The sequence below is a fragment of the Erinaceus europaeus genome, chromosome 23 (genome assembly GCF_950295315.1).
Source record: "Erinaceus europaeus chromosome 23, mEriEur2.1, whole genome shotgun sequence".
NCBI classification, from domain to species: domain Eukaryota; kingdom Metazoa; phylum Chordata; class Mammalia; order Eulipotyphla; family Erinaceidae; genus Erinaceus; species Erinaceus europaeus.
The window spans coordinates 2,156,379-2,175,760 of NC_080184.1; the positions used below are offsets into that span (position 1 = coordinate 2,156,379).

At 55.4% G+C, this 19,382-nt stretch overlaps 1 protein-coding gene across 2 annotated transcripts in view; it reads right to left on the reverse strand.

Moving 5' to 3' along the window:
• Positions 1 to 14,762, reverse strand: part of RFX2 (regulatory factor X2) — a 58,270-nt gene extending 43,508 nt beyond the window's left edge. For both annotated transcript variants that reach the window (XM_060181969.1, XM_060181968.1), the window contains exon 1: positions 14,642 to 14,762. The gene's annotated coding sequence lies outside the window, so the exon portion shown is untranslated. The remainder of the gene's footprint in view (positions 1 to 14,641) is intronic.
• Positions 14,763 to 19,382: the final 4,620 nt, after the last annotated feature.

Genomic DNA, 19,382 nt, shown 5'->3' on the forward strand with positions numbered 1-19,382 from the left:
ACCCTGAGCTCTCCACCCCCCAGTGATGGGGACCCTGAGCTCTCCACCCACCAGTGATGGGGGACCCTGAGCTCTCCACCCACCAGTGACGGGGGGACCCTGAGCTCTCCACCCACCAGTGATGGGGGGACCCTGAGCTCTCCACCCACCAGTGACGGGGACCCTGAGCTCTCCACCCACCAGTGATGGGGGGACCCTGAGCTCTCCACCCACCAGTGATGGGGGGACCCTGAGCTCTCCACCCACCAGTGATGGGGGGACCCTGAGCTCTCCACCCACCAGTGATGGGGGACCCTGAGCTCTCCACCCACCAGTGACGGGGGACCCTGAGCTCTCCACCCACCAGTGACGGGGGACCCTGAGCTCTCCACCCACCAGTGATGGGGGGACCCTGAGCTCTCCACCCACCAGTGATGGGGGGATCCTGAGCTCTCCACCCACCAGTGATGGGGGGACCCTGAGCTCTCCACCCACCAGTGACGGGGGGACCCTGAGCTCTCCACCCACCAGTGATGGGGGACCCTGAGCTCTCCACCCACCAGTGATGGGGGACCCTGAGCTCTCCACCCACCAGTGATGGGGGGGACCCTGAGCTCTCCACCCACCAGTGATGGGGGACCCTGAGCTCTCCACCCACCAGTGATGGGGGACCCTGAGCTCTCCACCCACCAGTGACGGGGACCCTGAGCTCTCCACCCACCAGTGATGGGGGGACCTTGAGCTCTCCACCCACCAGTGACGGGGACCCTGAGCTCTCCACCCACCAGTGACGGGGACCCTGAGCTCTCCACCCACCAATGATGGGGACCCTGAGCTCTCCACCCCCCAGTGATGGGGGGACCCTGAGCTCTCCACCCCCCAGTGATGGGGACCCTGAGCTCTCCACCCACCAGTGACGGGGACCCTGAGCTCTCCACCCACCAGTGATGGGGGACCCTGAGCTCTCCACCCACCAGTGATGGGGGACCCTGAGCTCTCCACCCCCCAGTGACGGGGACCCTGAGCTCTCCACCCACCAGTGATGGGGGGATCCTGAGCTCTCCACCCACCAGTGATGGGGGGACCCTGAGCTCTCCACCCACCAGTGACAGGGACCCTGAGCTCTCCACCCACCAGTGATGGGGACCCTGAGCTCTCCACCCACCAGTGATGGGGGGACCCTGAGCTCTCCACCCACCAGTGATGGGGGACCCTGAGCTCTCCACCCACCAGTGATGGGGGGACCCTGAGCTCTCCACCCACCAGTGATGGGGGGACCCTGAGCTCTCCACCCACCAGTGATGGGGGGACCCTGAGCTCTCCACCCCCCAGTGATGGGGATCCTGAGCTCTCCACCCATCAGTGATGGGGCGACCCTGAGCTCTCCACCCACCAGTGACAGGGACCCTGAGCTCTCCACCCACCAGTGACGGGGACCCTGAGCTCTCCACCCACCAGTGATGGGGGGACCCTGAGCTCTCCACCCACCAGTGATGGGGGACCCTGAGCTCTCCACCCACCAGTGATGGGGGGACCCTGAGCTCTCCACCCACCAGTGATGGGGGGACCCTGAGCTCTCCACCCCCCAGTGATGGGGACCCTGAGCTCTCCACCCCCCAGTGATGGGGGACCCTGAGCTCTCCACCCACCAGTGACGGGGACCCTGAGCTCTCCACCCACCAGTGACGGGGACCCTGAGCTCTCCACCCACCAGTGATGGGGGACCCTGAGCTCTCCACCCACCAGTGACGGGGACCCTGAGCTCTCCACCCACCAGTGACGGGGACCCTGAGCTCTCCACCCACCAGTGATGGGGACCCTGAGCTCTCCACCCCCCAGTGATGGGGACCCTGAGCTCTCCACCCACCAGTGATGGGACCCTGAGCTCTCCACCCACCAGTGACGGGGACCCTGAGCTCTCCACCCACCAGTGATGGGGGGACCCTGAGCTCTCCACCCACCAGTGATGGGGGACCCTGAGCTCTCCACACACCAGTGATGGGGGGACCCTGAGCTCTCCACCCACCAGTGATGGGGGGACCCTGAGCTCTCCACCCCCCAGTGATGGGGACCCTGAGCTCTCCACCCACCAGTGATGGGGGACCCTGAGCTCTCCACCCACCAGTGATGGGGGGACCCTGAGCTCTCCACCCCCCAGTGATGGGGACCCTGAGCTCTCCACCCACCAGTGATGGGACCCTGAGCTCTCCACCCACCAGTGACGGGGACCCTGAGCTCTCCACCCACCAGTGATGGGGGACCCTGAGCTCTCCACCCACCAGTGACGGGGGGACCCTGAGCTCTCCACCCACCAGTGATGGGGGACCCTGAGCTCTCCACCCCCCAGTGACGGGGACCCTGAGCTCTCCACCCCCCAGTGATGGGGGGATCCTGAGCTCTCCACCCACCAGTGATGGGGGGACCCTGAGCTCTCCACCCACCAGTGACAGGGACCCTGAGCTCTCCACCCACCAGTGACGGGGACCCTGAGCTCTCCACCCACCAGTGATGGGGGGACCCTGAGCTCTCCACCCACCAGTGATGGGGGGACCCTGAGCTCTCCATCCACCAGTGATGGGGACCCTGAGCTCTCCACCCACCAGTGACAGGACCCTGAGCTCTCCACCCACCAGTGATGGGGACCCTGAGCTCTCCACCCACCAGTGACGGGGACTTGGTGGTCGTCACCATGAAGGATTTGGGTCCAGACTGCCTCATTCCACCTCCCCCTGGCCAGGAAGAGAGAGGGGGGGAGAGAGAGGGAGAGGGAGAAGGAGAGGGAGAGGGAGAGGGAGAGGGAGAGGGAGAGGGAGAGAGAGGGGGAGAGGGAGAGAGAGGGGGAGAGGGAGAGGGAGAGAGAGAGAGAGAGGGAGAGGGAGGGGGGAGGGAGATGGAGAGGGAGAGGGAGAGGGAGAGAAACACCTGCAACCCTGCTTCACCACTTGTGAAACTTCCCCCTTGCAGGTGGGGAGCCAGGGGCTCGAACCCAGGTCCTTGCACACTGTAATGTCTGCACTCAACCAGGTTCAGTGATTATTCACAACAGGACCACATGACAGTTGGGGCAGACCCCGGGACCCTCTGCATCAGGAAGGGCTGGGCGGTGGTGAGAGTCGAGTGAACGGTGACTTTTCAGAGAGGCTGGCTCTCTGCTGTGTGTTTCAGGATCAAAGGCAGAGGTGGGGTGTGGGGAGGGTGGGTACACGGGTTGGCTGGACAAGATCTGCGGGTGACAGCAGGGTCCTGATGCAAGAAGCCCAGGCACAGCACCCAGGGAGCCCATGGAGGGTGGGCAGGGCTGTAAGGTCTCTCCTGTCTCAGCACCCTGCACAGCACCCAGGGAGCCCATGGAGGGTGGGCAGGGCTGTGGGGTGTCTCCTCTCTCAGCACCCTGCACAGCACCCAGGGAGCCCATGGAGGGTGGGCAGGGCTGTGGGGTGTCTCCTCTCTCAGCACCCTGCACAGCACCAGGGAGCCCCATGGAGGGTGGGCAGGGCTGTGGGGTCTCTCCTCTCTCAGCACCAGGCACAGCACCCAGGGAGCCCATGGAGGGTGGGCAGGGCTGTGGGGTCTCTCCTCTCTCAGCACCAGGCACAGCACCCAGGGAGCCCATGGAGGGTGGGCAGGGCTGTGGGGTCTCTCCTCTCTCAGCACCCTGCACAGCACCCAGGGAGCCCATGGAGGGTGGGCAGGGCTGTGGGGTCTCTCCTTGATGCCTCTCCCACTCTATTTATAAACATGGAAAAGGATGATGTACTTTTAAAAGTAGAAAGCCCACCAGAATGAATGAATGAATGAATGAGCGAACGAATGGCACTGTGGGATCTGCTCATCCCCAGCACCTGGGGGGCCTCTGACTCTCCACTCCTCCCCCCCCCCCCGGCCCAGCGGGGCCCTCTCTCCTACCACAGGGTCAAAAAAGTCTATCTTGTGAACAAGCAGAAGAGCAGGTTCTCTCCTACTATTCTGTCTTGGCTCAAGGGCCTTCTCTGAATAGCAGTGCCCCCCCTCCCCCCTTCCGCCGAAGACCACTGCGGAGATGCTTACTGCACAGAGCTGCCTGCACAGTAGTTCTCCAAAAGAAAACTCTCCTGGGAATTGGGCGGTAGGTTAAACGCAGGTGACACAAAGCACAAAGACCTGTACAAGGATCCTGGTTTGAGCCCCCAGCTCCCCACCTGCTGGGGAGTCGCTTCACAGGTGGTGAAGCAAGTCTGCAGGTGTCTGTCTGTCTCTCCCCCTCTCTGTCTTCCCCTCCTCTCTCCATTTCTCTCTGTCCTATCCAACAACAATGACATCAATAACAACATCAATAACAACAACAATAAAACAAGGGCAACAAAAGGGAATAAATAAATATTACAAAAAAAAAAAGGCTCTCCTTCCTGAGGCTCTGAGGTCCCAGGTTCAAGTCCCAGCACCACCATCAGCCACAGCTGAGCAGGGCTCTGAGAGGAAAAATATCTTCCATACGTAAAGAGCTCTTACAAATCAACAAGGCAGGGCCAAGGAGACAGCAGAATTGTGATGCAAAATAGCTCTCCTGCCTGAGGCTCTGAGGTCCCAGGTTCAATCCCCAGCACCACCATCAGCCAAAGCTGAGCAGGGCTCTGGGGAGAAAAAAAAATCCCACATATGTAAAGAGTGATTACAAATCGACAAGAAAAATCAGGGTCAGGGAGACAGCAGGATGGTTCTGCAAACAGACTCTCCTGCCTGAGGCTCTGAGGTCCCAGGTTCAAGCTCCAGCACCACCATCAGCTAGAGCTGAGCAGAGCTCTGGGGAGGAAGAACAGGTATACTTTGGACAAACAAGGGTTTTGTTATGTCATAGATGTCTTTAGGGGTTAAGGTCTATCTACCGTCAAAATCTGAGTAACCTGGGAGGGATTTCCACCTCTAGACAGGAGACAACTTAAGGGTAAGTTTACAAAAAAAAAAAAAAAAAAAAAAAAAAAAGGACTGGTGTCAGGATCCCGGTTCGAGCCCCCGGCTCCCCACCTGCAGGGAAGTTGCTTCACAGGCGGTGAAGCAGGTCTGCAGGTGTCTCTCTTTCTCTCTCATTTCTCTCTGTCCTATCCAACAGTGATGGCACCAATAACAATAAGAACTATGACAACAATAAACAACCAAAATGTGGCCCGGGGGAGGTGGTGTAGTGGATAAGGTGCTGGACTCTCAGGCCTGAGGTCCCGAATTCAAGCCCTAGCGTTTCATGTGCCACAGGGAGGCTCTGCTTGCCTCTTTCTGTCTCTCAGTAAATAAATAAATAAGCCGATGTTTAAAAGCTGTTGACACATTTGCCCCTGCTTTCTAATAACTAGGTGTATTGTTTCTGGGTTGATGGTGAAACCTTCCTTCCTTTCTTCCTCTTTCTTTCTTTCTTTCTTTCTTTCTTTCTTTCTTTCTTTCTTTCTTTCTTTCTTTCTTTTCTGCCTCCAGGGTTATTGCTGGGGCTTGGTGCCTGCACTACTCCACTGCTCCTGGAGGCCATTTTCCCCCCATTTTATTGGGTAGGGCGGAAAGAAATTGAGAGAGGAGGGGGAGGCAGAGCCAGAGACAAAGAGGCACCTGCAGACCTGCTGTAGCGCCTGTGAAGATTCCTCCCTGCAGGTGCGGAGCTGAGGGCTCAGACCAGGACCCTTGCGGGGTTGCTTGTGCTTAGTACTCTGTGCGCTTAACCCAGTGCTGCATTACCATTTCAGAGCCCCTGAAACTGGGTTCTTTCTGCATGTATTTGATGCACTCACAACAGCCTGACTTTCCCCCCGGATTGTTCTTTTCTTCCTAGATTATGTAGTTTTTTTTTCAAATTGCCCCAACTCTTAATAATAAACAAACAAATAAATAACATTCCTGACATATTTATTTAAAAAAAAAAAAAGTCCACAGGGGCCGAGAGAGAACTTACTGAGTGGGGCAGCGCACTGCTCCTGGAGTCTAGTGTTTCCTTTTCGTTGCCCTTGTTGCTTTATCATTGTGGTGGTGATTATTACTGTGGTTATCCAGGTCCGAGCCCCGGGAAGAGAAAGCAGCTCGGAAGCAGTGAGACAGTGCGTGCAAAGTCCACGGGAGCCAGAAAGACAGCACATGGGACTTGCGCACAAGAGGTCCTGGGTTCGATTCTCAACACCACCAATAATGGCCAGAGGTGAGCAGTGCCCTGGTGAGAGGAGGCAGCGGGAGGGGGTGGCGGGGCGAGAGTAGGAGGCAGGCAGGAGGGGCCGGACGGTGGTACTCCTGGTTAAGCACGCGTATTACCAAGTGCAAGGACCCGGGTTCGAGCCCCCAGTCCCCACCTGTGGGAAGGTAGCTTTCCGAGTGGTGCAGCAGGGCTGTGGGTGTCTGTCTGTCTCTACCTCCCCCTTCCCTCTTGACTTCTGGCTGTCTCTGTGCAATAAATAAAGACAATTTTTGAAAAAAATTTTTTTAAAGGAGGAGGACAGAAAAAAGCCAGGATATAAGTGGATTTGCCCTCCACTCTTCAAACTCAGACAGGTCAAGGTAATTTTATGATCATGATCATTGTCACAGTTATTATTGCTGCGGGGGTCTCCACATGGGCGGAGTCACTGCTCCCACTGGACTTCTGCCCCTTCCTTTTCACTTTCTTTCTCTCTCTTTTTTTTTTATATTTTTAAAATTCCCTTTTGTTGCCCTTGTTTTATTATTGTTGTTGTTATAGATGTCGTCGTTGTTGGATAGGACAGAGAGAAATGGAGAGAGGAGGGGAAGACAGAGAGGGGGAGAGAAAGACAGACACCTGCAGACCTGCTTCACCGCCTGGGAAGCGACTCCCCTGCAGGTGGGGAGCCGGGGGCTCGAACCGGGATCCTTATGCCGGTCCTTGCGCTTTGCGCCACGTGCGCTTAACCCGCTGCGCTACCGCCCGACTCCTGCTTTTTCCCTCCCTCCCTCCCTTCCTTCATGTTTTAGGGTAGGGATGGAAGGACAGAGAGTGGAAGGGACCCTGGCTGGGATCAAACCCAGGTCAAACATGTAACAGGGTGACACACTGCCCAGGTAACTATTATGCCAGCCCCTTTCTCCTTTATCTGAATTCCAGATAGATAGATAGATACATAGGTAGGTAGGCAGACAGACAGAGAGACACAGGCCTGACAAAGTCCCTGCAGGGCCGGGAGACGGCCCCTCACAGAATGGGAGAAGATCTTCACATGCCAGACATCAGACAAGAGACTAATCACCAAAATATACAAAGAGCTCAGCAAACTTAGCACCAAAAAAGCAAATGACCCCATCCAAAAATGGGCAGAGGACATGAACAGAACATTCACTACAGAGGAGATCCAAAAGGCTAACAAACACATGAAAAACTGCTCCAGGTCAGAGAAATGCAAATAAAGACAACAATGAGATACCACCTCACTCCTGTAAGAATGGCGTACATCAAAAAGGACAGCAGCAACAAATGCTGGAGAGGCTGTGGGGACAGAGGAACCCTTCTGCACTGCTGATGGGAATGTCAATTGGTCCAGCCTCTGTGGAGAACAGTCTGGAAAACTCTCAGAAGGCTAGACATGGACCTTCCATATGATCCAGTAATTCCTCTCCTGGGGTTATACCCCAAGGACTCCATAACACCCAACCAAAAAGAGGTGTGTACTCCTATGTTCATAGCAGCACAATTCATAATAGCTAAAACCTGGAAGCAACCCAGGTGCCCAACAACAGATGAGTGGCTGAGAAAGCTGTGGTATATATACACAATGGAATACTATGCAGCTGTTAAGAACAATGAACCCACCTTCTCTGACCCATCTTGGACAGAGCTAGAAGGAATTATGTTAAGTGAGCTAAGTCAGAAAGATAAAGATGAGTATGGGATGATCCCACTCATCAACAGAAGTTGAGAAAGAAGAACAGAAAGGGAAACAAAAAGCAGGACCTGATTAAATCAAGAGTAGGGCACCAAAGTAAAAACCCTGTGGTGAAGGGGAGAGTGGACATTCAGCTTCCCGGGGCAGCCAGGGGAGGAGGGGGTTGGTGGGATGGGACACAGTCTTTTGCTGGTGGGAATGGTGTCTATGTACACTGCTATTAAAGTGTAGTCATATAAATCACGGTCTAATTAATATGAGAGGCGAAAATTTGATTGTATGTCTCAAACTTTTTAAAGTACAGACTGAGTCTTTTTAATACATAGGCTGAGTCTTTGATATGTTGACTCTCTCAAAAGCCTAGACCAGGGAGAACAGAAGCAACCGGTGGCACAGCTATATACAAGATACTGGGTATTATACAGCAAATCTTAACAAAGGGACTTTTCAAAGCTAACCCAATTACCAAATAATGTGTTGATAACAATAACTATCCATTGTCCTCTTGAACCCTAAGGCAGCAGAAACCTCACATTTCCACTACAGAGCCTATATTTTCCCCCAGTTCTGGAATCTTCGGGTGGGGCCCACTTTCCTGCATGCTTCTCTCAATTCATATCAAAGAATATTGCATCCGCCAATCACAATCTAATCAACGCCAAGGAGTGTCAGCCCAGCTTGCTTCACTTCAGACTGTGTCCAGAGACTTCAGGTGTGGAATGACAACCCTTCAGCTTCATTACTCGGGTGAGACCTTTCCTTTCATAGGATTCTCTAATTCCATTCCAGGCGGTTCACTTCCTAACAAAGTCCCCAAACCCTAGATATAGACCAGGTCCCCTGAGATAGAGCATATGTTCAAACGTGTTCATAAACTAGGGCAAAATGTACACTAGAGTCTGCAGTGAGTACCTCCCAACTCTTCATCTGCACTATTCCAGCCCTTAGGTCCATGATTGTTCAACAATTTGTTTGGCTTTGTATGTTAACTCTCTTTTCAGCCACCAGGTTCCGGATGCCAGCAGGATGCTGACCAGACTTCCCTGGACAGACAACCCCACCAATGTGTCCTGGAGCCTCTGCTTCCCCAGAGCCCTGCCCCACTAGGGAAAGAGAGAGACAGGCTGGGAGTATGGATCCACCTGTCAATGCCCATGTTCAGCGGGGGAGCAATTATAGAATCCAGACCTTCCACCTTCTGCATCCCACAACGACCCTGGGTCCATGCTCCCAGAGGGATAAAGAATAGGAAAGCTGTCAGGGGAGGGGAGGGGATACAGAGATCTGGTGGTGAGAACTGTGTGGAGTTGTACCCCTCTTATCCTACGGATTTTTTAATGTCTCCTTTTTTAAATAAAAGGAAAAAGAAGAGAGAGAGAGAGAGAAATGGAGGGGGCTGAGTGCACACACTACAGTGCGCAAGGACCCAGGTTCAGGCCCGCCCCCATCCCCAGCTGCAGGGGGAAAGCTTCCCGAGTGGTGAAGCAGGGCTGCTGGTGTCTCTCTGTCTCTCTCCCTCCCTATCTCCCCCCTCCCCTCTCAGCTTCTCTGCCTGTCTATCCAATAACAATACATAAATAAAAATAAAATTTAAAAAAATTTTAAAAATTAAGAAATAAGAGAGCGCGAGGGAAAGAAAGAGACAAGGATCAAGAGGTAGGTGGTCTGGGAGGTGGCACACTGGACTCTCAAACTTGAGGTCCCGAGTTCGATCCCCAGCTGCACATGGACCAGAGTGATGTCTGGTTCTTTCTCTCTCCTCCTATCTTTCTCATGAATAAATAAAATCTTTAAAAATAAAAAAGAATCCAGGTGGCAGGGTGAGCTGATAACTGGAGGGGGAGAGGAGTAGGAAAGCTTCTGAGATGGTGGGCTGGTGTGGGGGTGCCTCTTCCTGGGCGTGTCCTCTCTGGGTTGAAGAGAATGTGACTGGAGCCAGCCTGGCTGCTACTCACTCAGCGACAGCAGGGAGATGACTCAGAAACAGACTGAGGTGGCGAGGCAATTCGATTCTTCAGTGATCAGGGAACCCAGGCTTTTAAAGGCCGGACCCGGAAGTGGCAAGTCGGAAAAGGAAATGGCTTGACATGGTTTGGAAAGGGGCGGAGAAAGGCAAAAGGAGGCTGGAAAGGTAGGAACTTCCTTAGCAACTGTTGTGGGTTTGAACTGGTAGGATAAATAATAATACCCTGCAGGCAGGGAGGGTCTTGAGGGTAGAAGGAAGATAGACCAAAGGAATGCAATGGGTGGGGATCTTTCAGGCAAAACAATGATTGTGTAGATAAGGGAGCAGGCCATAGTATCAGGAATGCAGGGAGCTTTGTGAGTCTGATAAGAGGATGGATGGGGAGTCCGGTTAAGCACACATCCACATGGCCTGGAAGCGCAAGGACCAGCTTAAAGATCCGGGTTCGAGCCCCCGGCTCCCCACCTGCAGGGGAGTCACTTCACAGGCGGTGAAGCAGGTCTGCAGGTGTCTGTCTTTCTCTCCCCCTCTCTCCATTTCTCTCTGTCCTATCCAACAACAACGACATCAACAACAATAATAACTACAACAATAAAAAACAAGGGCAACAAACGGTTAAATAAATAAATTTAAAAAATAGAAAAGAGGATAGATGACCCCCTCATTTCAAGCCCTCCCAGTTTCCCAACACTGAGAGCCAGAGACAGAGAGGCACAGAGAGCTCAGAGGTGCCCCCAAGTCTGCGTTGGACTTGCTGTGGTCTCTTGGAGAATGGGGTTTGGGGAGCACCCCGGGGTACCGGCTGTCTCTCCACATCCTCATCTGACCCACTGAGTGTGGCCTCCGGAAGGAGCCCCCCAGCCCATGGCCTCTGCCCCACCCCACACCCCCATTCCTCTAGGTACATTTGACACTCCAGGGGGAGACAGGCACCCAAGACACTCAGTCCCCGAGGTGCTGATGCCACTCAGTTCTCAGGCAGGGGCTCCAGTCTGTCTTCCCCCAGAGATGGGGTCCCCACCGGCCAGGCACCCCTAGTCCTGATGGCCATTGTTGACCTGTTCACGGGTGACAAGGGCCGGCCAACCGCTTCAGAGCAGGAAGAAGGGGCCATGGCACGGGAAACGGTGTTTTGGGTTTTGGGGGGTCTTCTGCCCAGAGCCCCCCGCAGCCAGGGACTGTGAGGTGGGGGCACAGGGGGCGCGGTGTGGGGCCCCTCCCAGCCTGTCTCCCTTGGGTCCCCCCCTTCACTGCTGAGGAGCCACCTGAGTGGGGCCCCGGTGGGGGGCACTGGGGTGCAGGCGAGAGCCCCCCAGGGTCCCCCCACCCCTGACTCAAACACCAAACCCCCAGAGTCAGGAGTCAGCAGAAACTCTGCTTGGCGCTAAACAGGGGAGTTGGGGTACATGTCCAAGAAGTGGGGTGCAAAGGAGTTGGGGGCTCTTCCTGCTGGGGCGGGCTCCCAAAGACACGCGCATCAGCTTTTGGGGTGCATGGAGGGTCGTCCATCATGCGGCATGCACCCCAGGTCCAAGGATCTGCTTTGGGGGAAGGCGGCATGGGGCTCAGGGGTCATAGGACAAGCCTGGGTGGTGCACCCACGTCAAGGATGTGGGGGTGAGTGGGAGAAGGGGGTGATCCCAAGAGCCCCCCACCCCAATTCAAAGAGTTTCGAGGTAAGAGTTTGGGCAGGGAGTCCAGGGCACCCACCCCCAAATTCAGGGAGTTTTGATGGAGAGAGAGACTAGGCAGGGGTGTCTCTGGGTTCCCCAAATGAAGGATTCGGGGGGAACAAAAAAAAGCGAGAAGAGACCCTCCATCTTTTGGGGAAACCCCTGATTCAGGACATTTGGGGGGAAAAGTTGGAGGATGGGAAGGGGTCCCCCTAGTTTGAGGGTGACTGATATGAGGGTCCCCATGATTTGAGGGTCCCCTCTGTTGGTCTGCTTCTAAATTCTGCTTCTAAGACCCCTTCTGTTGCATTGCTTGTGGTCTGTTTACATCAGTGTTTTGTTCGCACTGGTTTAATCCCCACTGGTTCGCTGGTTTTTCCTTCTCCCCACCCCCTATCCTACGTACTTCCTCTTCCTGACACTTCCGCCTCAGGAGACATACAGGACAGGATTGTGATTAGAGAGAGCTAGATCGAACTGAATTCCCGCTCAACAAAGATTGAACCGTGTTCCCATGTTCCCAGCTCAGCCATGAGTCCCTGGTCGTCCCTCTCCCGCCCTCAAAGCTAGCCCGGCATCTGGCGTCCCGAACTGGGACAGGCACCCTCATATGAGGTCCCCCTAGTATGAGTGCCCCCTAGTTTGAGGGTCCCGATAGGAGGGTCCCCTGACAAGAGGGTCCCTAGGATTTGAGGGTTCCCCTAGCTTGAGGGTTGCTGGCTTGAGGGTCCCCTGATCTGAGGGTCCTCCTAGGTGAGGGTCCCCATAGCTTGAGGATCCCCCTAGTTGAGAGTCTCCCTAGTATGAGGGCCCCACTAGTCTGAGGGTCACCCAAGTTGAGGGTCTCCATAGTTTGAGGGTCTCCCTAGTTGAGGGTTCCCCTAGTTTGAAGTCCCCTAATTTGAGAGTCTCCCTAGTTGAGGGTCCCCCTGTTGAGTGTCCCCATGTTGAGTGTCCCCCTGTTGAGTATCCCCTTAGTTGCATGTCCCCCTGTTGAGTGTCCCCCTAGTTGAGGTCCCCCTAGTTGAGTGTCCCCTTAGTTGAGGTCCCCTGTTGAGTGTCCCCCTGGTTGAGGTCCCCCTGTTGAGTGTCCCCATGTTGAGTGTCCCCCTAGTTGAGGTCCCCTTGTTGAGTGTCCCCATGTTGAGCGTCCCCCTAGTTGAGGTCCCCCTAGTGAGGGCCCCCTATTGAGTGTCCCCCTAGTTGAAGTCCCCCTGTTGAGTGTCCCCCGCTGAGTGTCCCCCTAGTTGAGGTCCCCCTATTGAGTGTCCCCCTAGTTGAAGTCCCCCTGTTGAGTGTCCCCCTGCTGAGTGTCCCCCTAGTTGAGGTCTCCCTGCTGAGTGTCCCCCTGTTGAGTGTCCCCCTGTTGTGTCCCCTGCTGAGTGTCCCCCTGTTGAGTGTCTCCCTGTTGAGTGTCCCCCTGTTAAGTGTCCCCTGCTGAGTGTCCCCCTGTTGAGTATCCCCCTGTTGAGTGTCCCCCTTTCAGTGTCCCCCTGTTGAGTGTCCCCCTGTTAAGTGTCCCCCGCTGAGTGTCCCCCTGTTGAGTGTCTCCCTGTTGAGTGTCCCCCTGTTGAGTGTCCCCCTGTTGAGTGTCCCGCTAGTTGAGGTCCCCCTGTTGAGTGTCCCCCTGTTGAGTGTCCCCCTAGTTGACATCCCCCTGTTGAGTGTCCCCCTAGTTGAGGTCCCCCTAGTTGAGGTCCCCCTGCTGAATGTACCCTGTTGAGTGTCCCCCTGTTGAGTGTCCCCCTAGTTGAAGTCCCACTGTTGAGTGTCCCCCTGATGAGTGTCCCCCTGTTGAGTGTCCCCCTGTTGAATGTCCCCCTAGTTGAGTGTCCCCCTGTTGAGTGTCCACCTGTTGAGTGTCCCTCTAGTTGAGTGTCCCCCTGTTGAGTGTCCCCCTAGTTGACGTCCTCCTGTTGAGTGTCCCCTGAGTTGAGGTCCCCCTAGTTGAGGTCCCCCTGCTGAATGTACCCTGTTGAGTGTCCCCCTAGTTGAAGTCCCCCTGTTGAGTGTCCCCCTGTTGAGTGTCCCCCTAGTTGAAGTCCCCCTGTTGAGTGTCCCCCTGTTGAGTGTCCCCCTGTTGAGTGTCCCCCTAGTTGAGAGTCCCCCTGCTGAGTATCCCCCGGTTGAGTGTCCACCTGCTGAGTGTCCCCCTGTTGAGTGTCCCCCTGCTGAGTGTCCCCCTGTTGAGTTTCCTCCTGTGGAGTGTCCCCCTAGTTGAGTGTCCCCCTAGTTGAGTGTCCCCCTGCTGAGTGTCCCCCTGTTGAGTGTCCCCCTAGTTGAAGTCCCCCTGCTGAGTGTCCCCCTGCTGAGTGTCCCCTGTTGAGTGTCCCCCTGCTGAGTGTCCCCTGTTGAGTGTCCCCCTGCTGAGTGTCCCCCTGTTGAGTGTCCCCCTGTTGAGTGTCCCCCTGTTGAGTGTCCCCATGCTGAGTGTCCCCCTGTTGAGTGTCCCCCTGTTGAGTGTCCCCCTGCTGAGTGTCCCCCTAGTTGAGAGTCCCCCTGCTGAGTATCCCCCGGTTGAGTGTCCACCTGCTGAGTGTCCCCCTGTTGAGTGTCCCCTGTTGAGTGTCCCCCTGTTGAGTGTCCCCTGTTGAGTGTCCCCCTGTTGAGTGTCCCCCTGTTGAGTGTCCCCCTAGTTGAAGTCCCCTGCTGAGTGTCCCCCTGCTGAGTGTCCCCCTGTTGAGTGTCCCCTGTTGAGTGTCCCCCTAGTTGAAGTCCCCTGCTGAGTGTCCCCCTGTTGAGTGTCCCCCTAGTTGAAGTCCCCTGCTGAGTGTCCCCCTGCTGAGTGTCCCCCTAGTTGAAGTCCCCCTGCTGAGTGTCCCCCTACCGGGGGCGCCCTGATCTGAGGCCCCGACGCACGACGACTGTGCTCAAGCGGAGACAAGCCGGGGCTCCGGGACCCCCCACCCGTGTGCGCGTCGCGGCCGAGCCGGGCGCCGGGAGCCGGGCGCCGGGAGCCCGCAGGTGGCGGGGCGGGGAGGCCCCCACGAGGCGCCGGGGCGGGGCGGCCGCAAAGTTTGCGCGGCGGAGGGGCCCCGAATCCGAGGTGCCGGACGCCCCGGCCGGGCGGGAACTGCGCGCAAGTGGGGCGCGGGGCGTCTGGGCGGCGGCGGGCGGAGGTCGGGGTGTCGCCGCCCGGCCGGAGTGGGGTCCCGCCCGCCCGCACCCACGCCGCCCCTCACCTGGAGTTCGGCCGGGAGTTCGGGCAGCGGCTCCTGCGGCGGCTGCGGCGGCGGCGGCGGCGGCTGCGGCGGCGGCGGCGGCGCTGCGTGTCGGCCGGTTGGTAACAGTCTCCAGGGCTACAGTCTCTATGGCGGCCGCTCCCGCCCGCGCCGCCGGGAGGGGCGTTGTCACCGGCAACCGTTACCAGGCGCCGCGCCCCGCCCGCCCGCCCGCAACGGCCGCCCGCCAACCGCCTCGGGGGCGGGGCTCCGGGCCGCGCGGCGCCGCTATGGGTCGGTCGACCTGCCAGTCCGGATCGGGAGGCGGGTCCCGAGACCTAGGGGGCGGGGCGGAAGGCCGTGCCGCGCTTCTATTGGTTAAAAGGGATGCCAGTCGCTTCGAGGGCGGTTCCCGGTGCTCAGGGGGCGTGGCGTCGTGCCGCGCGGGGCTTCTATTGGTCCACGGAGCTGCCAATCCAAGAGGGGGAAGTTCTAGGCATGGGCGGGGCGGGGCGAGGGGCCTTGCCGCACTCCTATTGGCCCAACGGGATGCCAGTCTCAAAGGAGGCGCTGCTTGGAGCTGAGAGGGCGGGGCGTCTGGCCGCTCGGGGCTTCTATTGGTCAATCCAGCTGCCAATCCAAGAGGGGGCAGTTCTAGGCGCGGAGGGGGCGGGGCAAAGGGCCTTATGAGGCGCCTATTGGCTATTCGAAATGTCAGTCGTTCAGGGGGCGGTTCCCGGCGCTGAGAAAGCTTGCGCACCAGGACCCCGCGGAGCTTCTACCGGTCAAGCAGGCTGCCAATCCTAATTGGGGGCGGGTTCTAGGCGCGGAGAGGGCGGGAAGCGGAACCGTACGACGACGAGCCTATAGGCCAGTCACTCAGAGGTACGGAGAGGGCGGGACATAGGCCCGTGCTAGTCGCTATTGGTCAAGCGAGCCGTCACTCACTCAAAGGGCGGGCCCCCACCAATGCAGAGAAGGCGGAGCGCCTGGCCATTTCGGGCTCCCATTGGTCAACCAGACGACTAGAGGCGGGACTTCTGGCAGTACGGTGTTTCCATTGGTCAACGGGATTGTCAGTCAACCGGTAGGCAGGACCAGGTGCACAGAGGCGGGATGCAGGGCTGTGAAGCGCGTTTATTGGCAGTCAGGCTGCCAATCTTCCGAAGGGCGGGTAGAGGACCTCTTCCGACCAATCAGAGTACAGGGGGTGGGGCCAGGCGGGAGGCGCGTTTTGAAAAGGGGGGATTGGCGGCGGTGGAGACCTGATGGAGGGGGACTTGGGGGGGTTCCCGGATGGCTGAGTTTGGGGCTCCGGGGGGAGCACGCATTTATCCCCAGAAATCGTGACCAGGCCTCCAGGAATGGTCGTCCGGCTTCTGCAAGCTGAGTTTGTTTTGTTTTTTTAATAAAAATATTTTTTTGTTAAAACGAGTAAAAAGAAAATAAATAAATAAATAAAACTGAGTCACAAGTCCAAAGGTAATTTTGTGGCCACGGAGGGTATCTGGGAAGCTTGGATTTGACCGAATTCGGTGTTTTCAGTATCTAGTATTATTGTTATTATTATTAAAGCCTAGGGTTTTTATATTAAAGATTGGGGTTATTTTAACATTTGCTTTTGTGTTTTAAGGTTTTTTTTTTTAAGATTAGGGTTTTTTTAAATCTTAAAATACATGCATTTTTGTTTTCTATTTATTATTAAAGATTAATTTGTTATATGGAAAACTGAGAAATGTCATGCATGTACAAACTATTGTATTTACTGTCGACTGTAAAACATTAATCCCCCAATACAGAAATTTAAAAATTATAATAATGCCAGGGATCAAACTCGGGGCCACAGGCCGGAGAGTCCAAGACTTTATCCACTGTGCCCCCCCCCCTCCACCCACTTTTTTTTTTTAATTGAATTATTTTTTATTGCCATTGGTGCTGACACTCCCCGTGGCCAATTTTTACTTTCTTTCTCTCTCTCTCTGTATGAAACTGTCCCTTTTAATATGCAAAAAATAAAATAAATATTTATTTGTATTACCATGCTCTGGTATAAAGTAAACAAATAAATAAACAAATAAGTAAGGTCTTAACTAGGAACACAGTCACACACAGTTTTGTTTGTTTTTTTTCCCCTCCAGGGTTATTGCTGGGGCTCGGTGCCTGCACCATGAATCCACCGCTCCTGGAGGCCATTTTTTCCCCCTTTTGTTGCCCTTATTGTAGCCTCGTTGTGGTTACTATTATTGCCATTGTTGATGTCGTTCGTTGTTGGATAGGACAGAGAGAGATGGAGGGAGGAGGGGAAGACAGAGAGGAGGAGAGAAAGACAGACACCTGCAGACCTGCTTCACCGCCTGGGAAGCGACTCCCCTGCAGGTGGGGAGCCGGGGGCTCGAACCGGGATCCTTACGCCGGTCCTTGTGCTTTGTGCCATGTGCGCCAAAGCCACTGCGCCACCGCCCGACCCCCACACCCAGTTTTTGTAAATAAGTCTCTGTTATTATTTTCCCCAGAGCCCAGCTCTGCTCTGCTTGATAGTGGTGCTGGGGACAGAACCTGGGACCTCGGGACTTCAAGTTGGGGTGGGGGCGAGTCTCTTGCAGAATCACCACACCATCTCCCAGGTCCCAGTGAACCAAGTCTGACGGGCACACAACCCCCCACCCTGGCTTTGTGAATAAAGTTTTTTCTCTTTTTTTTTTTTTTTACCAGACCACTGCTCAGATCGCACTTAGAGTGGAGCAGGGGATTGAACCTGGGACTTCAGAGCCTCAGGCGTGAGAGTCTCTTTGCAGAACCATTATGCTATCTACTCCTACCCTGCGAATGAATTTTTTTTAATTTTTTAATTTTTATTTATTTATTTTGCTTGCAGGGTTATTGCCGGGGCTCGGTGCCTGCACCATGAATCCACTGCTCCTGAAACCATTTCCCCCCTTATTTATTTATTTATTTATTTATTTATTTATTTATTCCCTTTTGTGCCCTTGTTGGTTTTTTATTGTTGTTGTAGTTATTGTTGTTGTTATTGTTGTCGTCGTTGTTGGATAGGACAGAGAGAAATGGAGAGAGGAGGGGAACACAGAGAGGGGAAGAGAAAGACACCTGCAGACCTGCTTCACCGACTGTGAAGCGACTCCCCTGCAGGTGGGGAGCCGGGGTTCGAACCGGGATCCTTACGCCGGTCCTTGTGCTTTGCGCCACCTGCGCTTAACCCGCTGCGCTACCGCCCGACTCCCAGGATTTTTTTTCCCCGCAAAACCTTTCCTCCTCCTTCTCCTTCTTTTATTTTTTCCTCCTCCTCTTCCTCTTTCTTTCGAAAGAGAGTAAGAGAGAGAGGTGAGAGGGAGAGGGGAGCAAAGTCCTGCTCCACTGCTGCTGAAGCTTCCCCTACGTCCCAGGTCCCCCGCTGCCCCAACATGGTTTCGGGAGGTTGGAACCCAGGTCCACGTGCATGGTAAAGTGTGTGCTTCCTCGGTGAGCTATCTCCCAGTCTCCTTCCTTTCGTTTGGTCAGTTCTATTCATGAGAAGCCTCTAAGAATGACTTCTTAAAAAATATTTTATGGGGAGTCGGCCGGTAGCGCAGCAGGTTAAGCGCAGGTGGCGCAAAGCGCAGGGACCAGCACAAGGATCCCGGTTCGAGCCCCCGGCTCCCCACCTGTAGGGGAGTCGCTTCACAGGCGGTGAAGCAGGTCTGCAGGTGTCTGTCTTTCTCTCCCCCTCTCTGTCTTCCCCTCCTTTCTTCATTTCTCTCTGTCCTAGCCAACAATGACGACGTCAATAACAACAATAATAACAACAATGCGAAACAAGGGCAACAAAAGGGAAAATAAATAAATAAATAAATAAATGTTTTAAAAATAGTCAAAACCTCTTAAAATATATATATATATTTTTTTATGGGGGTTGGGCGGTTGCCGGATGGTGGCGTACCTGGTTGAGCGCACATGTTACAGTGCACAAGGACCTGGGTTCGAGCTCCCAGTCCCCACCTGCAGGAGGAAAGCTTTCTGAGTGGTGAAGCAGGGCTGCAGGGGTCTCCTTGTCTCTCTCCCTCTATTTCCACCTTCCCTCTTGATTTCTGACTATATCTATCCAATAAATAAAGACATTAAAAACAATTTTTTTAATCTGTAACCATCTTGATCTAAACTTCACACCTGGAAATAGGTGATTTTGTTTTTAAAAAGATTGCTTTATTAATGAGAGAAAGAGAGAGAGAGAGAGAGAGCCCTTTGAGCGAGTGACGTCTCGCTTGACCAATAGCGAGTAGCAAGGGCCTATGTTCCGCCCACAGCCCTGCCCACCCTCCATGGGCTCCCTGGGTGCTGTCCATGGTGCTGAGAGAGGAGAGACCCCACAGCCCTGCCCACCCTCCATGGGCTCCCTGGGTGCTGTGCCTGGTGCTGAGAGAGGAGACACCCCACAGCCCTGCCCACCCTCCATGGGCTCCCTGGATGCTGTCCATGGTGCTGAGAGAGGAGAGACCCCACAGCCCTGCCCACCCTCCATGGGCTCCCTGGGTGCTGTGCATGGTGCTGAGAGAGGAGACACCCCACAGCCCTGCCCACCCTCCATGGGCTCCCTGGGTGCTGTGCCTGGTGCTGAGAGAGGAGTGACCCCACAGTCCTGTCCACCCTCCATGGGCTCCCTGGGTGCTGTGCCTGGTGCTGAGAGAGGAGAGACCCCACAGCCCTGCCCACCCTCCATGGGACTCCCTGGGTGCTGTCCATGGTGCTGAGAGAGGAGAGACCCCACAGC